This window comes from Meriones unguiculatus, chromosome 19, assembly GCF_030254825.1.
Source record: "Meriones unguiculatus strain TT.TT164.6M chromosome 19, Bangor_MerUng_6.1, whole genome shotgun sequence".
NCBI lineage: Eukaryota > Metazoa > Chordata > Mammalia > Rodentia > Muridae > Meriones > Meriones unguiculatus.
In genome coordinates, this window is record NC_083366.1 from 71,993,183 (window position 1) to 72,014,731 (window position 21,549).

General features: G+C 42.3%; 1 protein-coding gene across 3 annotated transcripts in view; it reads right to left on the reverse strand.

Moving 5' to 3' along the window:
• Positions 1 to 21,549, reverse strand: part of Nim1k (NIM1 serine/threonine protein kinase) — a 48,988-nt gene that overhangs the window by 19,573 nt on the left and 7,866 nt on the right. Inside the window, exon 1 of one of the 3 annotated variants that reach the window (XM_060372897.1) lies at positions 16,368 to 16,491. The exons of the other annotated variants lie outside the window; for them this stretch is intronic. The gene's annotated coding sequence lies outside the window, so the exon portion shown is untranslated. Of the gene's footprint in view, positions 1 to 16,367; positions 16,492 to 21,549 lie in introns of those variants that run through there. 3 annotated transcript variants of the gene reach the window in all.

Below are 21,549 nucleotides of genomic sequence, written 5' to 3' on the forward strand. Positions count from 1 at the left end.
TCTATGATCAGAAAAAACACAGCCTTCACAATTTGCATCCAATGTTAGAGAGTTCGCAGACACTCTGAAACCAATCTCTGTATGTCTGTCTAAGCGAAAGTCAAGTGAGACTAGACACCATTATATTTGCAACACAGAGCTCATGAGAGACAGGAGCAGCATCAATCATAATTCTGAAAGAAACTTTAGCTTAACCTATGCAAAAGAGAAGGGCTAGCCAAGCCACTATGAAGAACCCTTGGCTCTGTCCCTCTGGAATGCCTCCTCACTGGACTGCCCCTGTCAATGGCCCATTTTACCACAGCTAAGTAAATGAAGGTGTACTTTGCTCTTTCAGTGTCCCGGGGTTCTCTGTACAGTGCCTGGCACTCACCTGATAAGTTTGTTGAAGAAGAAATGAACTAAGTACCAAGTTACCCAATGTTAGACTTTAGTATGATTCAGTAGAGGGAAGTGTCTTTATTTATATACTAGACCAACATTTACTTTCCATTATCTCTGAAAACTCACTTCAGTACATTCTTTCCAAAGCCTGGGCTCTGTTCTACCAGGATTAGGTAGGATTCTTGACCCCACCTTCCTGTGTAGATGAAAATCTTCGATGCAATTCTATCACCAGACTGGGAAGTGTTGCAGGACTCCTTACAAATGCATCTCCTTGTCCTTGTTGCTAATGAGAGCGCCAGTCTTCCTGAGCCCTCAGAACTTCAGGGGCCTGCTTCCCTGAGTGCCACACAATCACTGGCCACACAACTACTCGTTGTCTGCTCTTCTGGGACCCCAAAGCTCTCAATTTGGGCTCTGTATCTTGAGCTGCACTCAGGTTCCAGAATTACAACAGTGTTTTAACTTCATTAGCCTAATTAACTGTTGGTGCTTCCTAGGAATGGCACTCAGCACGGGGTGGGTGGGTGGGGGAGGTCAGATATGATTACTGATGGTGGTCAAGCTATATAGTGGCTTACCCTCAAGTTCAATTTCTTTCTCTTTCTTTCCTTTCTTCCTTCCTTCCTTCTTTTCTTCCTTCCTTCCTTCCTTTCTCTCTCTCTCTCTCTCTTTCTTTCTTCCTTCCTTTCTTTTTCTTCCAAGACAAGGTTTCTCTGTGTAGCCCTGGCTGTCCTGGAACTCACTCTGTAGACCAGGCTGGCCTTGAACACAGAGATCCACCAGCCTTTGTCTCCAGAGTGCTGGGATTAAAGGCATGCACCACCACTGCCCATCAAGTTTGATTTCTTGCAATGTGGTCTTAAACCAATTTTCTTTTCTTAACAGCCAAGAAAACAGATAACCTTCTGTTTAAATTAGATGAAGGAGCTTTTACAAATTTACAAGAATTAGGTTTATATTGAAGAAGAATTTGAAACTTGTTGGTAATGCTAATAATCTAATTAGGGAGAAAATAAACCCTTTCCTACTCCAAAATAAATCATATAAGTCAATATAAGCAAAAGCATAAAACACAGGGGTGGGGAGTACCTCAAAGGTTGAAGGTTGCAGAGCCAAAATCATGGGAACTACTTGAGTGTGGAAGAGACCAAAATCAAAGCTTTTACCTCTCCAAACCTACCTAGACCAGACCATTCTCTGCCCCCCTCTCCTTGTCTAGTTCAGGAAGAACCCTGGGCACAGGAGAGAGCTTGAGGTGAAACTTGCTTATGGAATCCTGTTCCTTCATCTTCCTGCACTTGCAGTTTCTGGAAAGGAGGGGATAACTACTTACACCTCCAGGCAGGGTATTTTATTTTTGGCTGGACTATCTCAGGAGGAAGGGCCTTCTGAAACCTACATTTGGAGACTGTGCAAAGCAAAAGCTCTCTGACTGCTCACTGCGCAGTCCTTGGGGACCAGTGCCATATACAAACACACACACACAGAGAGAGAGAGAGAGAGAGAGAGACAGAGAGAGAGAGAGAGAGAGAGACAGAGACACAGACAGAGACAGAGAGACACAGACAGACAGATACACACAGAGAGAGATAGGGACAGAAACAGAGTTTCCCAACAAGTCTTAGTTTCTTTCTACTAGAGTGAATGGCCACCCAAGGGGCATCAAAGGAAGGGCTCCAAAATGGAAGAAACCATACCCACCCAAACCACCACAACAGCCAAAATTAAATTCAAGGAAATAGAACAAGAAGGAAGAAGAAAACATCCACAAAACCAAACCAAAACACTAAAAGTCAAAAAACCCACTCAGGAGACAAGAAAGAGCACTCTTGGGAACTAAATTATGTACTTGAAGACTTCTTTTTTTATTCTTTAAACCTAGAAGAGATGAACAAGAGGACAATAGAAAAAAAGTCTGGACAAGCATATCAGAAATCCCAAAATCTGATTATCAGAATTCCCAGTCACACTGTTACTTTCTCAGTAATGACAAACATACACGTCCTGTTACTCTTGAATGCCAATAAATTGTGGACTTTTCTAAAACAGTTATGAATGAGGAGAAACTACACACACTCTCCCGTTCTGCTAGAATGAAAATCTGAATGAAAGAATGCCCAGGAATGGTAAATCTGGCTAGCTGTGTGTGTCCATGGGTGAACACTGGCTCATTCTGTAAAGTTTTCTTTCTTCTCCTGGAGACTTAACACTGAGTCTCTGTCAATAGAAATACTACTCAGAGTTTGAAGAGCTGCTACCAACAGTAACATCCTGACTGCTTTTTAGTAGTATCCCCAGACATTAAGCTATGTCATACTGAAAATTAAGCAAAATAACAGTTAAGATATGCTCAATTCCAGATGAAATCTCCCATTTTTGTTCAGATGCAGGTAGTTCCTATTGTTGTTTTTGCCTTTTGCCCCTTTGATTTTGACCAATTTTTACGGACCCTAACAAGAGCTTCGAAACTCAACCAGATAAAAATATGGAGTCATGTCATCATAGATCAAAGCATCCGGAGGAGGCAGAATGGCCCTTAATTATTAGCTTGCTGTCGCCGCACAGCGATGCATTAAGTAAGATGAAAGAAAACAGGGCTTCCTTGGTAATTTATTTTCTTGACTTGCAACCTCCTGTGAAAATATCAAAGGAAGCCATCTTGCCTTTGTTCTCTTTGTCTCAGTTTCAAAACTCCTGGGCAGGGCTTTCAGACAATCCCTCCTTTGGCTGGCAGGTCCAGGCTTGCTTAGAGGAAAATCTGGGGTTTTGTTTTGTTTTGTTTTGTTTCTTCTATATGTGGCAACAAGATTGGGTGATAATCAGACTGTGGTTATAATCCCTCTCAGACATGTTACACCCTCAGAGAGATTGTTAACAAACTCAGTCCATTTGAAAGTGTCATTTAGCATTTAGAAATAATTTGCACCATCATTACGTTTGGCCTTAGCTCTTATTTCTCAACACACACACTGAGATCCCCACGGGGAGCAGTGAGGGCCCTTTGAAGCAAATGAAAAACCAGTGTGAACTGCTTCTGTGCACGCTGTCACAACAGCCGCTTCCCAGCTTGATACCACAGGCTAATTGGTACCAACATAAGCTGAAAATCAAGCTATGTCTGTCCAGGTGTGTGTGTGTGTGATGCTCATGTGCACACTCATGTGTGTTGAGGCCATTCAAGGGTGCATTGTCTGATGTAGAATGCCTAGCATTTAAAAATCACAAATATTCCATCCTTTAATGAAACAAAATTTAGTGAGTATTTAAAACTCATATTGCACAGAAACAGGGGAGATGACTCAGCAGGTGAAGTGCTTCATATTTAAGCATGAGGGCGTGGATTTGGACCGCCAGCTCCTGTGCAAAGGCTGGATGCAGTAGTGAGTATCTATAGCCTCAGCACTGGAGAACAGAGAGAGAAACAGACCCAAGGGGCCTACTAGACAGATAGTCTAACCAAAACAGAGAGCGCCAAGTTTAGTGAAAGACACTGTCATAAGAAGAGAAATGTGGTAGAAAGTGACAGAGGAAGATCGTATCAACCTCTGAAGCATCCCCCAGGAATGGACAGCCTGACAGCACTGTGAAGAGAGCTGTCTTCAGTCCCCCTTCCATGGGTTACAAAAATAAAATCTAAGGGCAACTGCAGTTAACAAAGTTGCCTTAGCGTTTCAATCAGTGGCTTCTTGAACATGAGAGCTGAGGTCATTTATCAACCATGCACTTCAAACAAATGAGGAAGAGAAAAGGCCCTGATCCGATAGAAATGTTTTAGGCTCATAGATGCAGAATGTAAATTTTAATTTCATTTATAATTCATTTGCAAAACATAAATCCTCTCATCACCTTTAAGAGATGGCACTTGCCTTAAAAGCAGGGTATAACATGGGGACACAAGCAGGTAGTCCTGAGCAGAAAGACAAACACAATCTCCATGTTCCCAGAAACAGCTAATTTAGGAAGCAGTGTGGGAACACTCATACTTATTTGCAACTCACAGTTTATTTTTAGGGGATTAAAATGTTTGCAAATCGAAGCCAAAACTGTTCTTTTGCTGCTTCATAACTTCATTTAGTTCTAGTGGAGCGTATTCTGGAAGACAGTGAGAAAAACACACGTGTGATGGGATTAGGGAATTCAGCTCTGTATGAGCCAAACTGAAGAAAGTCTATCAGTCACAAGCCACAGGGTTACTGCTCTGTCTGAAGAGAGAGTACTTCAGAGCAAACACTTCTATTATCAAAAAGTTCAAGTGCATTTGAAATCTTTATGGAGTCTCCCTTTGTGACAGATTGTTGCACACAGAAAAGGCAATGCACTTGTTTGAGATCAGGGCTGAAGATCGAATCCAGGGCCTCATGCCTGCTAGGCAAGGGTTCTGCCTGAGCTACTCCTCCAGCCTTATTTGCTTGTCTTTAGGGTTTCCTAGTGATTTGGGGTACAGCCGTTTCTGAAAGCCACTGCCTTATAACAGAAACTTCAGGTGGGCATGCTGCTATCTGACTGAAGATTGCTTTTTCCAATTTCTGCTCTAGCTGGGTTTGGCTGCATGTCTGAGTTTTAGCTGTGGACTCTGAGAAGATGTAATAAATACAGTTGTTAGGCTACTGCCTTAAAAAGAGGGAGGCATGTCCTATCCTCTTGCTTTTTTTTCTATCTTCAGGCCATTTGGAATGTTCACACAATAGTGTAATAGAAATAACCATTTAGATCAAGATGGAAGCCAGATCCTGAGACTGGCAGGGCAACAGAGAGAGGAGTCTGCACACCATCATAATGTATTGTGGGGTACCACAGGCCCAAAGCAACACAGACAAGCAATCAGGAATCAAAACCACTGAAACTGTGAACCAAAATAATGTTTCCTCCTATTGAGTTGTTTACCACAAGTATTTGATCACAGCAGGAGAGAGCAGATTGGTGGGGCTCGGGGGTACACATCTAAAATACTCAAGAAGCTGAGGCAGGGGTACATCTAAGAACTTACTTTATTAGAGGAAGAGTTGAAACATTCCTATTTGAAAGCACAGTCAATAATACAGTACATTTACCTCTGCTTAAACTTGCTCAGGCCATTAATCACATGGCACCTTTACAAAAACCAAACAAACAAAAAAGAGAACTCTTTTATAACTAAACCTGAATGTACTTACAATTTTAAGTGTGACAATTTGTAAGACAGTCTGGTCTACATACCAAGCCTCTAGCTGAAAACAAAACAAAACAAAACAAAACAAAACAAAACAAAACAAAATAAAAAACCCCAAAACATGCAGATACATAACCCCAACCCAAAAGGGAAAAGCTGAGGAGCCCAGATTCTGTCTTCTTTAAGCAACCTGATGGCTTTATGAGGTTATAGTTTGAAGATTTACAACATGCATAACTACTTCTGTAATTAAAAATGGGTACCTGTCTACATCTCTCTGTTTATACAGAGATAAATACACAGGTTGGACAGAGACGGTCAATAAACAGATGAAGGATAGTGAAACAAGGACAGAAAAGCAGTTACAAAGGTTTCAGATTTTAATTTTCTGGGACTGTAGAATATTTCAAATATCTATACCTCTGTGCAATCAAATTCACAAATCTTTATTATATCTTATCCTGTGGAAGAAAGTAGAGCGATCCAAAAAAGTATGCCATTGTAACTTCTGAGTAAAAAGCTAGTTTCAACAAAGCTGTATCATCAATCTATTTTATTAAAAGTGTATCTATCATAGGATGTGTATGTGCGAGCATGTGTGGGCAGCAAAGGACGACATTGTGGAGTCAGCCCTCTCTTGCCTTTACGTGGGTTTTGGGGACTGAACTCAGGGTGCCAGGCTTGTGCACCAAGCACCCTTACTGCTGAGCCATCTTGCAGGCTCCAGCCAGCCTTGCTTTTTCAGTAGCACTGTAAATTTTGTGACAATGTAAATTTCATCGGCTTGAAATTTTGTCTGTACTTGGTAAATGCATTTTGTTTTATAGTATACAAGCTTTGGGGAAAGGTAATTTAATTTTTTATATTTTGACTTTTTTAAGTTTCTTTAATGCAAATTATTATTTCTATTCACTTATAAAATGCTGTAGGTCTTAAGCAGAGAACTGTAAACTGTGAAATGTAAATTAACATTGTCTGTGTATAATGCGAGCCGAGGAACTCTGCTTTGAAGGCATTTCTTCTTAATCAAACGACCAACAAGGCACATGCAATATTGGCTTAGGGTCAGAATTATTGTAGCCTTGGCTTCCCAGGGAATGCCTGTGCTCTGCCCAAGGTCACTCTCTCTCTCTCTCGGGGTTTTTACTGGCAAGTGAGAAGACTGGACCCATGATGTCCTTGGCTCACTCTAGCCCAGACCTTCTGGGATTCTGGATTTACCGATGTTAAAGTCCAAACCATCAGTGAAACATAGAAGGCCCAAAGTCCTAATGTCACATTGCCCCCTTCTGGGCCTTTGAAGTATCCACATGGATTAATTATTAGAAACCCAGAACCCACACTGGGCATGCTGAAAAACTACAGCTCAGGCCTCTTTTTGCCATAAACAACTCGGAAGACAGGCTTGAGAGCATGATAGAAGTGATAGGAGGAAATCCAGGAAAGGCTCTCAAGGCGTGAAAAACAGGGATTCTCACTTAGTGCACAGAAAGCAAAGAATATTATTCTGTGACCTTGTAAAGTTGGGTGTCAGCCTAGAGAAAAGACAAGCAAGCAGAGAACACATAGCTGGCACACTGATTTGGCACAAAGCTTTAGTTTTTATATTCCTAATCGCATTTCTACCCCCCAGTTCCTCATTGGCTGGGCTCTTCTGACCTCCTCTTCAAATCCCCCATCCTATTAATTCAGGATTCGGAGTCTTACCTAAAGTATATTCTGGGATTCGACATTCCCTCCTTTTGTGGTTCATGGACCTAGTCACACAGCAGATTGCCTATATTTTCAGCCCTAGGATAAACCGAGAGAGCCTAGACACGCTGACAGTGAGGGAAGAAAGGGCCCAGTGCCTCCTGGGTTAACTTACTGTCTAACCTGCTCTAAAGGCACCTTGCACTAGAAATAAACCACAGTGATTTCTGATTATTTTTTATGCATGGAGTGGGGGTTGGGCTGGTGAGGTGGTACTTGCCCCCAAGCCTGGTGACCTGAGTTCAATCCCTCAGACCCATCTGGTGGAAGGAGAGAACCAACTTTCACAATTTCTCCTCTAACTTCCACACCTGCACCATGGCACACAAGTACCTGCTCCAACACACAATCAATAAATATTAAGTGTTAATTAAATGTCTTTTCTAGGAGCAGGTGTTAACACAGAAGGAAAGGCTAGGCTCTGCAGAGTCAATAGTTTTATCTCCATCTGTTTCACCAAAATGAGAAAGATTATCACTTGGCTTTTACCAAATGTGTGGTGTGTGCTACCTCCACTCCCACCTCTTGGCACAGTTTCTCCTCTCTTCTTCCTTTGTATTTTTTTAAAAGTCACTTCAATTGATTATCTTTTTTAGGTGTATAGATTTCCTTATGTTTATCATATCTTATAGGTCTATATAAGTGAGTATATCCCATGTTTGTCTTTCTCCTTCTGGGATATTTCACTCAGAATGATCTTTTCTAGATCCCACCATTTGCCTGCAAATTTCATGATTTCCTCCTTTTTGATTGCTGAGTAGTATTCCATTGTATAAAAATACCACAATTTCTGTACCCATTCCACCGTTGATGGACATCTGGGTTGTTTCCAGGTTCTGGCTATTACAAATAAAGCTGCTATAAACATGGTTGAGCAAGTGTCCTTTTTGTGTACTTGAACAAACTTTGGGTATATACCTAGCAGTGGTATAGCTGGGTGAGCGGACATGGGGTAAGATGATCAATCCTCATTTAGAAAGACAGATGGGATGTGCATTGAACGTATGACAGGAGTCTACTGAGCGCATCTGAAAGACTCTAACTAGCAGTGTTTTCAAAGCAAAGACTCATGACCAAACCTTTGGCAGAGTACAGGGAATCATAAGAAAGAAGGGGAGTTAGTCTGATGGGGAAAGGATAGGAGCTCCACAAGGACCAAATATATCTGGGCACAGGGTCTTTTCTGAGACTGACATTCAACCAAGGACCATGTATGGATATAACCTAGAACCTCCACTCAGATGTAGCCTGTGGTAGCTCAGTAACCAATTGGTTTCCCAAAGTGAGGGGAACAGGGACTATTTCTAACAGGAACTCAATGACTGGCTCTTTGGTCTCCCCACCCCCGAAGGGAGGAGCAGTCCTGTTAGGCCACAGAGGAGGGCTTTGCAGCCAGTCCTGAAGATACCTGATAAAACAGGATCAGATGAATGGGGAGGAGGTCCCCTCCATCAGTGGACTTGGAAAGGGGCACGGTGGAGATGAAGGAGGGAGGGAGGGACTGGGAGGGAATGAGGGATCGGGACATGGCTGGGATACAGAGTTAATAAAATGTAACTGATAAAAAAAAAAATTAAAAAAAAAAAGTCACTTCAACAAGTCTTCCGCCAGCTGTGGAAAACCTGTGACCTCAGGGGCTCATCTTGCCTCCCTTAAGTTTCCCTGACCCTGTGATGGCTCCTGCCTCATCTTCTCCAGTGTTGCCCATGCTCGTGTTTTAATCTGCTCCTAGCTGATGACACGAGAGCTATGTACCAGGATCTGGTCTTTGCCCATTTATTTCTTCCCATTGTTTGAGTGGAACAAGCCTCCTCCCAAGTTGTCCTTGACAGCAGACTCATTCACTGGGGACAGTCCATCCCCACAGTGCTTCTGGCTTTATCCTGAGAACAGCATACTGACAACTCTGATGGCGCGTGCACTTTAATCCATCATCCATCTTCCTAACTTGCCTAGACGTCAGGGAGTAAGGTCTATATTTAGATTAGTAGGAGAATGACCGTCTCCTTTCTTCTTTCTTTCTTTCTTTCTTTCTTTCTTTCTTTCTTTCTTTCTTTCTTTCTTTCTTTCTTTCTGTCACATTTGGTGAATGGCAGCACATCCTTCTACTCTCCCCATAGACACTGACGCCTCTATTCTCTCTTTCCATATTTAGTCTGTCAGCCAGTCCTGTTGGCCTTCTGTCAGGGAATAACCAGAACATAGCCACTTGTCACCCAGCCCAAGCCACCACCAGCTTTTGGTTAGTTCTTTAACCCACGGGTGAGGTAGCTCAGTGGCTCAAGTCACTTGTCAGCAAACTTAACAGTTCCCACATAAGTACACACAAATAAATTTAAATGTAAAAATTGTACGGACACATAGCTCTTTTTTTGTCCCTGCATGCCCATGACCCCCCTAGAAATTTCAAAAAAAGTATCCAGAAAGATCCTTCTAGAAGACATCAAATCAGCTCAGTTCTTAAAACCCTTTGATAGCTCTCCATTTTATTCACAGTAAAAGCTTAAAATGTGGGCTGGCGAGATGGCTCAGTGGTTAAGAGCACTGTCTGCTCTTTCAGAGGTTCTGAGTTCAATTCCCAGAAACTGCATGGTGGCTCACAATCATCTATAATACAATCTGATGCCCTCTTCTTGCATGCAGGTGTACATGCAGATAGAGCGAGTGTGTGTGTGTGTGTGTGTGTGTGTGTGTGTGTGTGTGAATTCTCTTCTGATTTCAGTGTTTACACTTTCAGGGAGCTTTCCCATTCACCACAAACCAAACAGAAGTCTCTTTTATACTTCTAACACCTGAAGGCAGGAGTATGGTTTCCTTCACTGCTTTGTAAAGTTGGATTGCCTCTCCAATCAGATCGTACACTTCTTAAGGGTAGCGGTTGCTTTTGACTTATTAAACTTCCTTCTCAAGAACTACAGTAATCTAGACAATGTGTCTTAGCTGAGTGTCTACTGCTATGATAGAACACCAGGACCAAAAGCAGCTTAGGAAAGAAAGGGTTCATTTGATCTCATAGCTTACATCCCATTTTCCAGGGAAGTCAGAGCAGGAACTTGAGGGAGGGAGCAGTAGACAGGAACTGAAGCAGAGGCCTTGGCAGAATGGTCCTTCCTGGCTTGCTCCTTCAGCCTGCTTTCTTATACCACCCAGGGGTGACACCTCTCTTTGTAGGATGGACCCACCCATATCTACCATTAATAAAAAAAAATGCCCATAAGTGGATCTAAATTGGGGTTCCTTTTTCTCAAATGACTCTAGTCTGTGTCAAGTCACATAAAAACTAGCCAGCACACAGTTTCAAGGCTAAACAAGTAGATAAATAGATTAATATAGAATTCAGAAACTGACTCACACATTAATTTTTCTAACAAGGTGCCAAGTCAATTTGATGTGGGAAGATAAATCTTTTAAAATATTTATTGGTGACTCAGACCTTTAATCTCAGTGCTTGGGGTTAGGGGTCAGAGTTTGGGCGATGGGGTTGACAGAGGCAGGTGGATCTCTATGAGTTCAAGGCCAGCCTGGTCTACAGAGCAAGTTCCAGGACAGCCAGGGCTACACAGAGAAATCCTGTCTCAAAAAAAAAAAAAAATTCAGGACTGAAGCTCAAGGAAATGAAAATGCTGATGCCGGTGTTATCCAACAAATCAAGACAAAGCTAAAGGAGATCAACCTAGATTTTACAGGACTTGAAGGGAGTTTTTCTTTTTTGTTAGTGCCAGGGCTCAAACTCAATACCTTGCAAATGGAAGACAAACACTGGACTAAACTCCATCCCTCCCCATCCCAGGGAGGAGTGTCTATAACCTTCAAAGGAAGAGGTTAAAAAGGAGAAAAGGGTTGAACTGATGGTGCACACTTGAAACTTCTTTTGGCTGTGGCACATACCCATACACTTTGCCTTGCCAGAGACCTCCCTAGAGGTTTCCTGAGTCATTAGTGTCACTTTCTCTTTTATTCTCAAAAATATCCTCACCTAGGAGCTATAAGATATGACTATCTGATTAGATTATGTCTGTCGCTGCCTCTTATTTTGGAGGCAATGAGGATAAGTAGTGGTGGATCCCCTCTGAGTCTGGGTTGTTTTGTTTTGCGAAAGGGTCCTGGCTGGCTTAGAACTCACAGAGATCCACCTGCCTTGGCCTCCTTGATGCTGGGATTAAAGATGTGAGCCATCATGCCTGGCCTCCTCTCTGGGGTAGTGATGCTAGGTGGTGGTGTAGCTGTCCAGCACGTTGTTACTCATTTTTGTTGACAGCATCATTCCCCGAGAGGAACCTCAGGCCAAGTAAAACAGAGTACTCACTCCCAAGAAAACGGCTTCCTTAAGATTTTGTTGGCAATGGGGCAGCCTGGTGCTCCTTCCCACAGCCAGGTGATCTGGGCAGAGGGTGTAAAATAGTGAGTCTTCAGTATGATTATTTTTAATTGCTACTTTTTTTAATTTCACACTTTAATTTTTTTTTTTTTTTTGAGACAGGGTTTTTCTGTGTAGTTTTGCCTGTCCTGAAATTCACTTTGTAGAACAAGCTAGCCTCAAATTTACGGAGATCCTGGGATTAAAGGTGTGCATCACCATCACCAGGCTTATCTCTAGGGTCTTCCATACTAATTTATCTCCTCCAAAACCAGAAGCTGATGTATAGAAAAGCCCTGTTAAATAACCTGCCTCGGATCATTCCGGCTGAAGAATCCAGGTGGAATTCTTACTGATGATCAACGTACTGATCAGTTTATTTTCAGTTCTCCATAAACACTCTCATTTGTTCTGTTAACAAACATTTGTTAGCTGTCTAGCATGGGCCATTGGTTCTCTCTTCTAAGGAAGGGTAACCTTGAGAACCCAATGTCCTGGACATCTACTGTGTAGTTTAGCATGGGTAATCAATCCATGATTGAGGTGAGAACATCAGGTACCAATGCTAATGCCTGAAATGCATCCTGTGTCTCTAGTGTGGAAACTGGCTAAGACAGATATCAGATATCATGTCTACATGAAGACAGTTAAATTATACAAATGCATTGTGTTTCAAGGGGATCAGCTAAGGTAAAAGGCCACGAGACACTTGTGTATTTTATTTAGATAATTGTCTATTGAGATCTTTTGTGTGTTTTAAAATTGGTTATATGGAGCCTAAAGAGATGGCTCAGCAGTTAAGCACCTGCTGCTCTTTCAGGGGACCCAAGTTCGGTTCCCAGCACCCACGTTGGGTGGGTCACAACCACAGCAACCTGTGCTTTCAGATCCAGAGGATCGAACACCTCTCCTGGCCTCTGAGGGCGTCTTCACTCATGTACGCTAGTACACACACACACACACACACACACACACACATATACACACATATACACACATATACACACACACATACAAACACATATACACACACACTTACACACATACACATACATATACACACACATACACACATACACACACATATACACACATATACACACACATACAAACACATATACACACACATATATACACACATACACATACATATACACACATACACACATACACACATATACACACACATACAAACACATATACACACACATACACACACACATACACACACATATACACACATACACACACATAAATACACATATACACACATACACACACACATATACACACACCACACACACATATACACCCCCCACACCACACATACATACACACACACCACACACACACATACACACACATATATACATACACACACATAAATACACATATACACACATACACACACATATACACACATACACACACACATACACACACACACATACATCCACCCACACACCACAACACATATACACACACACATACAAACACATATACACACACATACACACACATATACACACATACACACACACACACATACACCCACACACACACCACACATACACACACACATACATATACACACGTATGCGCACACACACACTTAAAACAAATATTTAAAAAATTTTAAAGTAGATTATTAATTTTCTACTTATTACAACTATTGCTCAACAGTGTACTGTAAAATACTGTAACTTATCAGAAGTTGCTTTAAGTTTCTAACTGCAGTGATACCTATAAATTGTCCCTCCCTTTGTAGCCCCACTCTTTCCGTCCTATTTGTTATCTGTTAATATGTGTTATGTCTATTGCTTAAATATAATAAATCATTGCTTTAATTATTTTTTCCATAGTTTTGTGTATGTGGTAGTGAGACAGGGTCTCATGTATCCATGCTGGCCTGGAAGTTGCCATGTGGCTAAGAATGATGGTGAAAATCTTTTTACCTTGACTTCCTTAGAGTGCTGGCATAACAGGAGTGCACTGAGGTACTCAGTCTTTGTGGTGCTGGGTACTAAGCCAGGGCCTCATGCATGTTAGGAAAATAATCTACCAATTGAGCTACATCCCCAGCAATTTTGTGTCTTTTAAAGAAACTGAAACTAGGTTTATTGGTAAAGACCTGTGATCTCAGCTACTCAGGAGGCTGAGGCAGGCGGAGTATAAATTCAAGGCCTGAATTGGGAACTTCATAAGATCATGTTCAAAAGGAAAGGAAAGGAAAGGGGAGGGAAGGGGAGGGGAGGAGAGAAGAGGAGAGAGGAGAGGGAGAAGAGAGAAGGAAAGGAAAGGAAAAAGGAAAAAGGGAGGAGGAGAAAAAGAAAGGAAGGGGAGGAGAGGGGAGGGGAAAGGAGCAGGAGGAGGGGAAGGGGAGAAAGGAGGGAGAGAAAGAGAAGGAGAAAAAGGAAAACAAAAAGAGAAAGACAGATGAGAAGAGTTAGCACGTGAGGACTTGGGTACTTTTACAAGCCCTGAGTATGAGGAAAAGCTCTTTGCTTTGCTCTTCTCCCTACAGGAGTGAATAATGCTCTCCATGCAGACATTAATGAACAGACTCCAGCAGGTCCTGATTAGATACAGACACACAGAAGACTAAGTGGTTGCGATTTGGGAGTGGGGGACAGAGTAGGGGTAAGAGGGAAGAGATTACCTCCAGGTAGAGAGTTCCTACAGGGAAGGGACCTCACCCTTGTGTATCTGTGTGCTCAATAGATGTTTGTGAATGAATGACGCATCCTGTGGTTAGTACAGATCTTGGAGGATGAAGCAAGAGATTTTCAGACTTAGAAATCCGGTGCTTCACACACAAAGGCTACTTCTGCGTGTTCTTGGTGTGCATAGCTCAATTCCCACTTAGGAACAGCCTTGAACAGACATAGAGGCAAACCCTCATTTCTATATATTCTCTCAACTCATCTCACAAAAAAATATTCCTGATGTCTTCTGAAAACAAAATACAAACAAACCAAGCACTATTTTGCTCGTATAAGCCAAAGAATCTATAGTTTTAAAACACTGCTCAATTAGAAAAATGAAAAGAGAATATGCACATTTGTTCATAGGTTTATACCTATGAGTATGTATACCAGGAACAAAAGTATATGCTACTTTTAAATAATGTTCATGGGAAACAGAAAAACCTTTGAGGATGCAGGACACCTAGAACTCACATAGGTATAGGCAGCCGCGCTGGACTGAGAATGAGAAAGTATGTCAAAAGCTGGCCTTACAACTTCAAGAAGGCAGCAAGTGATACAAATCCACTGAAGAACATGAATCATGGCGTCAAAGAGCATGATCCTCCCACCTACCCCTGACTAAAGTGATTACACACTGTTGGAGAGCTAGTTTAAGAGCAGGGAGTCAGGAGGCTTTCCAGCCAGCTCCTTAGAATTACTGCTTGGTGGAGCTTGCTAATTGACCTGTATTTCTGACTGAAGAAATTTCCCTAAGGAGGCAAATGCAAGTAGATAATGAAGATCTCTCAACTCTCAGAACGGGGCTCAGAACTCTGGAGACTGATCATTATTTAAATGTAAAGCCATCTCAGGACGACCTGGCAAGTCTCCGAGGCAGGCACTGGCTTTCAGGGGGTCAGGAGTCTCGGCTCACCCCTCCCACCTGCACCCTATGCTGCTTCGGCATGGCATTTCTTAACTAGAATTGTGAAGCTAGGGAGTGTGAGAAGTGAAAACCACGCAGTCTGTGAAACGGGCAATTTCTGAGGACTTTAGATAGTAGCAGCTATTCATTTACATGCAGATCTGTGCATAAGGCAAGAAAAGCCAGGGTGTCTGTGGTGTGCCTGAGTGAGGAGTGAGTGAGAGCTTGACTCCTGTCAGGATGCAGGGGAAGGAGATTTTGATTTTAAAATGGCCTACGTGCAAAATAAAATAAAATAAAATAAAAATAAATAACTAAATATATATACATTTATCTCTATTGCTATCTGAGAATGTTTCCTTCTCTGAAGACCATGTGTATAAAGTAACTTAAGTCTAATACAATAACCTGTCCCACCTGCCTGGGATGATGGACTCCAAAACTCAAAAAAGGCAAGTTTTGAATCTAAGAAATAGATGAACAAGAAAGGGATAGCAGGCACAACATGAGTCAAGTGGCATAATTTCCAGTTGACTGTAGAGTACGCAAATATTATTGGTAAGAAGTAAATGGAGCCAGCTGTAGTGGTGCATGCCTCTAATCTCAGCAGTTCGGAGGCAGAGGAGGGTGGATCTCTGTGATTTTCAGGCCAGCCTGATCTACATAATGAGTTCCAGGATAGCCAGAGCTACACAGGAAACAAACCCTGTCTGTCTGTCTGCCTGTCTGTGTAGATAGATAGATAGATAGATAGATAGATAGATAGATAGATAGACAGACAGACAGACAGACAGATAGATAGATAGATAAATAGATAGATAGCATTTGTGTGCTTCTGTGCTCTCCACTGGGCCTGCAGAAACAATGAGAGAGAGCCAAAACTATAATTAGGAGTACATCTGGTAGGCTTTCTAAATTTGTTTTCTCTTGAAGTTAGGATTTGCACAACCTGACACAAGTGTAACCAACACTAGACTCATGACCATGACAGTGCACTCACACAAGGAGTCCTTGGTGTTCTAGAATATTCAGGAGCAAACTCAGAACTGCATTTAGCCTTGGAGACTGTTCCCAGAAGTTAGGTCGAGGGATAGCAAGTGGCTCACTTACATTAACCAGTGGGAAAAAGCTGTGTCTCCATCAGGCTGTGGACTCTCCTCTTTGTCTCTGACTCATTATCCCAGGGTGGGGTGGCCACAAAACTTTTCTTTACTTTTGTATGGGGGGGGGTCTCTAAAAGAAGGAAGAAAAGAAACGAAGGATATAGAGTGGGTACCTGCTGACTGTTCTATTCTGAATCATGTTTGAGTGAAGCCTTGGCTGGGGCTGTGCTGATGTCACTGTGTCACTGTTGTATCACACATGTGCTTTAGGGCTTTATGAACTATGAGGACTTATTCTGGGCTCCCGAGAGAAGGCTGTTTTGGAGTGCAAAGGATGGGGAGTTCCTGCAGTTTTGTCAGAGAATGGCAAGTGGTCTGCAGTGAGGAGCTCCTGCCACAGGAGTGATGAAAGGGAGAAACAGGAGACACCAGATGCTGCCCTGCACTTGTCTTTTCCTCTCACCTGGTCCTGCAAATCCCAAAGCTTTTCATCCCCTGGTCCTATTATATAGCCATGCCCCAACTAGCTGCCCTTCACAGGGCAGGGCTAGATTCTACAACAGATGGAGACTCATTCACATAAACATATCAGTAGGCCCTGAGGACTTTAACTTGAGAGAGAAAAGTCTTAAGATATTCTGACACTTGATGGATAACTTCAATGCTTCTAAATAACCGTAGACATATAACTGGGGTCCATTAGATTTGTTTTATGGCTAGTGATACAGTTTGTGTGTGTCTCCAAAGAGGATTGCGACACTTCAGCCCTTTTCTCTTCCTCTCTTTGCTCCCTGATCAGGAGCAAGTGGTTTTGTTGCGCTTTTCTCACTGTGTTGTGCTGCTGCTCACCACGTGTCCAAAATCGCTAAGGCCAGGGGGTCATGGGTATTAGAACCACTAAAACTGTGAGCACTGTAAACCATTCATCTTCTGACTTGATTGTCTTTGTTGCAGTGAAAGAAAGCAGTGCGATGCATTAGCTTTATTTGAATTGTTAATTGCATGTGAGGTATGGCAAGGACTGACGGCGTCTATATGCTTTTTTTTTCTTTCTTTGAGATAGCAAAGATTGAGGGATGCCACAGTTTCATGTACAATAAACACACATTCTCCTACTGGGCTGTTTTTCCAGAGACCATGAAAGCCTGTCAGGCTTAAACCTACGCTGCATCTAGTTGGTCAAAACAGCTGCTAAAACATCTGCCTCCTTCTTATTGCACTCATTTTAAGTTTATTCCCCAGAAAACTACCTATATGATCATTACAAAATGCAGATTTTTTTACAAAAATTCTTTTTACGTTTACTTGCTCGCTGTGTATGTGTTGGGGAGACACACAGTGTGTACAAATGGAGGTCAGAAGACAACATATGGGTCTCAGGATTGAAGTGGGGTCTTCAGGCTTGGTGGCCTTACACATAGAACCACTTCACCAGGTCCAATATGTAGACTTTTATATCATTTACTTCTTAGACCCCATAACTCTGGAGTGTTCCCAGAGTGGTTGCTGTGCCCCTTCTCGGCAATTGTCTGTGGTGTGGTTTCTGTATGGACATTTTTACATTGATTCAGGGGGTGTGAGCAGGAATGACATCTCATCCTTTATCTAAACATGCGTGGCCTATCAGAGGAGTTTGAAATGTGTTTCTAGAACTGATAGATTAAGTGGTTTATTACACTTTTAGTTCTATGCTAAGCACAAATTTTCTTATAAATCCTAGTTTTACAAGTTATCTTTCTTAACCATCTAGTGGTTGGCCTTCAAGTGTTAACATCTGTTTTAATGTTCCTCCCCCTTTTCTTCTCATTCTTACTTCCCTCAGCTCTTCTGGATGACCTAAGCAGAAGTCAGTGCTGCCTCTGTTGTCTCCACGATGCTGTTTTCTTTCCACTCTTCACCTTCCTGATGCACATGAGTTTCTGTCCAGCTGGTGCTCTGGCTTAGTTCTTTCTGGCTTCTGAGCACTGAGGATCCAGGAAGGGTCCCTAGATGCTGACTGAATTGACTTAAGTTGGACTGGTATGTTTAAAGTTGGCATGACTCCCCCAGAAGGTATAAAAATAGATATTTCTTTCATAAGAATATTTTTATTATCTGAACACTATAAACAACTATTTTATGACGAAAATAAAAAATAAAAGGTAAAACAAATTGTAAAACATCCAACTATTTTTAAACACTTTTACGCCTTTCTCTAAAAAAAGGGAATGTTTGCTAGAAGTGCCCCTGGGCAGCTCATGTCTAGTGGAAATTTTCTGAAGCACTGTGGGTTGGTTGAGATGTCTGCCTGCCCTCTGGCTAAGTTTCCTGGGAAGCACACTGCATGTGGGGAGACATTCATAAGGGACCGTTTAGGCTGGAGCATCAGAGTATGTTGCAAACCAGCATGTGGAGGGCTGCCGAGGAGAACAACTGCACCTGCATGGGAGAAAAGGTCTCAGTTCTTGCTGGGTTTTATTTTTAGGGTGTGCTATGTTAGTTACTTCCAGCAGATTTAACTCTATTTTTAAAGCACAAATAAAATAATTTTCACTCTGTTTTAAAGACTTCTCCACCCTTCTTAGCTTCTCCAAACAGCTCTGCAAACACCCCCCGTGAACTTGCCTGGGCCTTCCTCTTGCTCCTTAAAGTCTCTGGTTTTATATTTTCCTGATGGAGCCAAAAGCAACACAAAGTAGCAGTGTGTTAAACTCCACTCCTACAGCACGAGTAGCTCAGTGTCTGCCCAGGATCCCAAGGAATCCCCTATCTGTTCTTTCCAAAGACCAAAGACGTATTTAAATACCTAGTCTGAAAGAATGCTCTGAGATCTGCTTCCATTATCTAAAATGTTTCTAAAGGTTTCATGCCAGACCCCTTTACAAATTCAGTTTTCCTAACTGGAACACACTTGCTTTTTTTAGCCTTTAAATCCCCCCCCTCTGTTGGCTATTCACCTCACCTCAAGGGCAGGGAAAGCCTCCCCTGCTGTGGACTTCTTTTGTAAACATTGTATACCATGTAAACTCTGTAAACAGCAAGGCAAGAAAATGGGCCCCATTCCTGAGGAGCTCCAGCAACCAAGCCCTGTCCCCACGCAGACTTCCCTAATGGCCCTAAGGGTCATTTGTCATTCCCAGCCCTGGCTTGGAAGAGGCTTAGACCCTGCCCTACAAGAAAAATCCCATCAGTCACTAAACAGGAGAGCCCACCAATCCCTGAGCTCCCCAGAGGTCAGAACTTGAAATCCGCCAGTCTTCACTCTGGACATCTCCCGCCCTGGAAAGCCCTGCCCTCTAAGAAATCCTATATAAGCCCTGCTTACAGTTCAGTTCAGCTACCCCTGGATTCATTGCCCCCAAACCCTGGATTCATCCCTTCCGAAAAAAATCTCTTTGATGAAATTTGCTGCCTGGGTGTGGGGTCTGCCCTAGAGTGACCTAGTAGGAGCGACCTGGTTGACCTAGTGGGTCAACCCTCTTTGAGAAAACCAACTGACTATTGCTCTCCCAGCAGCTATCAAATGCCGACCGCTTTTCAGCCAGGGGTGGGGCTTATTTGATCCAGCTTGAGCGTACACAGGTCCTGTCACAATCACTGTGAGTTCAGCAACTGCCCTGCTGTGTCCAGGAAACACTGTTCCATCACCTTTGGCTCTTACAGTCTTTTTGCCACCTCTTCCATGAATTTCCCCTGAACCTTGGGGGAGGGATACGACATAGACATCCCTTTTGGAAGTGAGCATTCTACAATCTCTTATTCTCTGCATGTTACACACTTGTGGGCCTGAATGTGAATCATCACCTAATGTAAGGAGAAGCTTCTCTGATGAGGGTGGAGAGATGTACTAATTTGTGGGTATAGCAATACATTGTTAGGGCTGATCGTTCAGGACTATGTTCATTTAGCAGAGTAATAGTATTGGGTTCTCTGAGCTGTCTAGTCACAGACTCTTGGCCCTGACAACAGTGCCAGGTATGGGTTCCGTCTCATCATGCAGGCCTTAAGTCCAACCATAGAGTGCTAAGTTACTCTGGTAACGCCCATGCCACTCTTGCACCTGAGGGCCTCTCCTACCAGAACAGTTGTTACTAGAGTTCATACGTCTGAAGATGGGTAGGACTGACTATTTTTCTCCTCTGTGGTGTTCATAGCACACTTTAGCTTTATGAAAGCTTCCCAGTAAGGATGAGGCTTCCAGAGCAATACCCACTTGGTTCTCCGTGTTTTATGACTCAAGTCTGTGGAACCTTCAGCAATAGTCTTACCTACAAGTTCTGAAGAGTAGCCAAAAGCAGTGGCAATTGCCTGTAATATGTGGGGGTCTGTGGGACCCCACTGGCCAACTACTGAAAAAGAGATAACCTGTTCTTAGCACTGGAGCTTTTATTTCCTGGCTATTGTGAATCAAGCAGCAATGAACATGGATGAGCGAGTACCTCTATAGTAGGATGTAGAGATCATGAACGATGTAGTTAAATCTTATGGCAGATCTATTCCTAGTTCTTTGAGGAAACTGCACACTGATTTCCGTAGTGGCTACACTAGTTTGCATTCCCATCAGCAGTGAATAAATATTCCCATTTCCCCATATACGAGAAGCATTTGTTGTCATTTGTTTTATGGCTATTAGCTCTTCTGATTGTGGCAGGAAGGGTGGTGGTGGTGGTGAAATCTCAAAATGGTCTTAATTTGCCCTTTCCTGATGATTAAGGATGCTAGCATTAAAAAAAAAATGTTAACATTAAAAAATGTTTCTCAGCAATTTTTATTTCATCTTTTGAGAACTCCGTTTATTTCCATACCTTATTTTGTAATTGAGTTGTTTTCTTTGTGTTTAGTTTTTTAGTTTTTTTTTTTATATGTTCTAGATATTAGCCTTCTGTCAAATGTTTAACTAACAACGATTTTTTTCCCACTCTATAGGCTCCCTCTTCAATTGAATAAGATGTCCTTTCCCATTCAGAAGATTTGTAGTAGCATGTGGTCCTGTTTGTCAATTGTTGGTCTGTGCTATTTGGTTCAAATATATAAATTCAAGTGTATTCCCTACTTCCTCCTCTGTCAGATTCAGCATATAAGCTCTTATGTTGAGATTCTTGATTCATAACAACAAATGAGATAGAAGCAATAATTAAGAATCACTAACTAAAAAAAGCCCAGGACCAGATGGAGATAGCACAGAATTCTACCAGACTTTTTTTATGAAG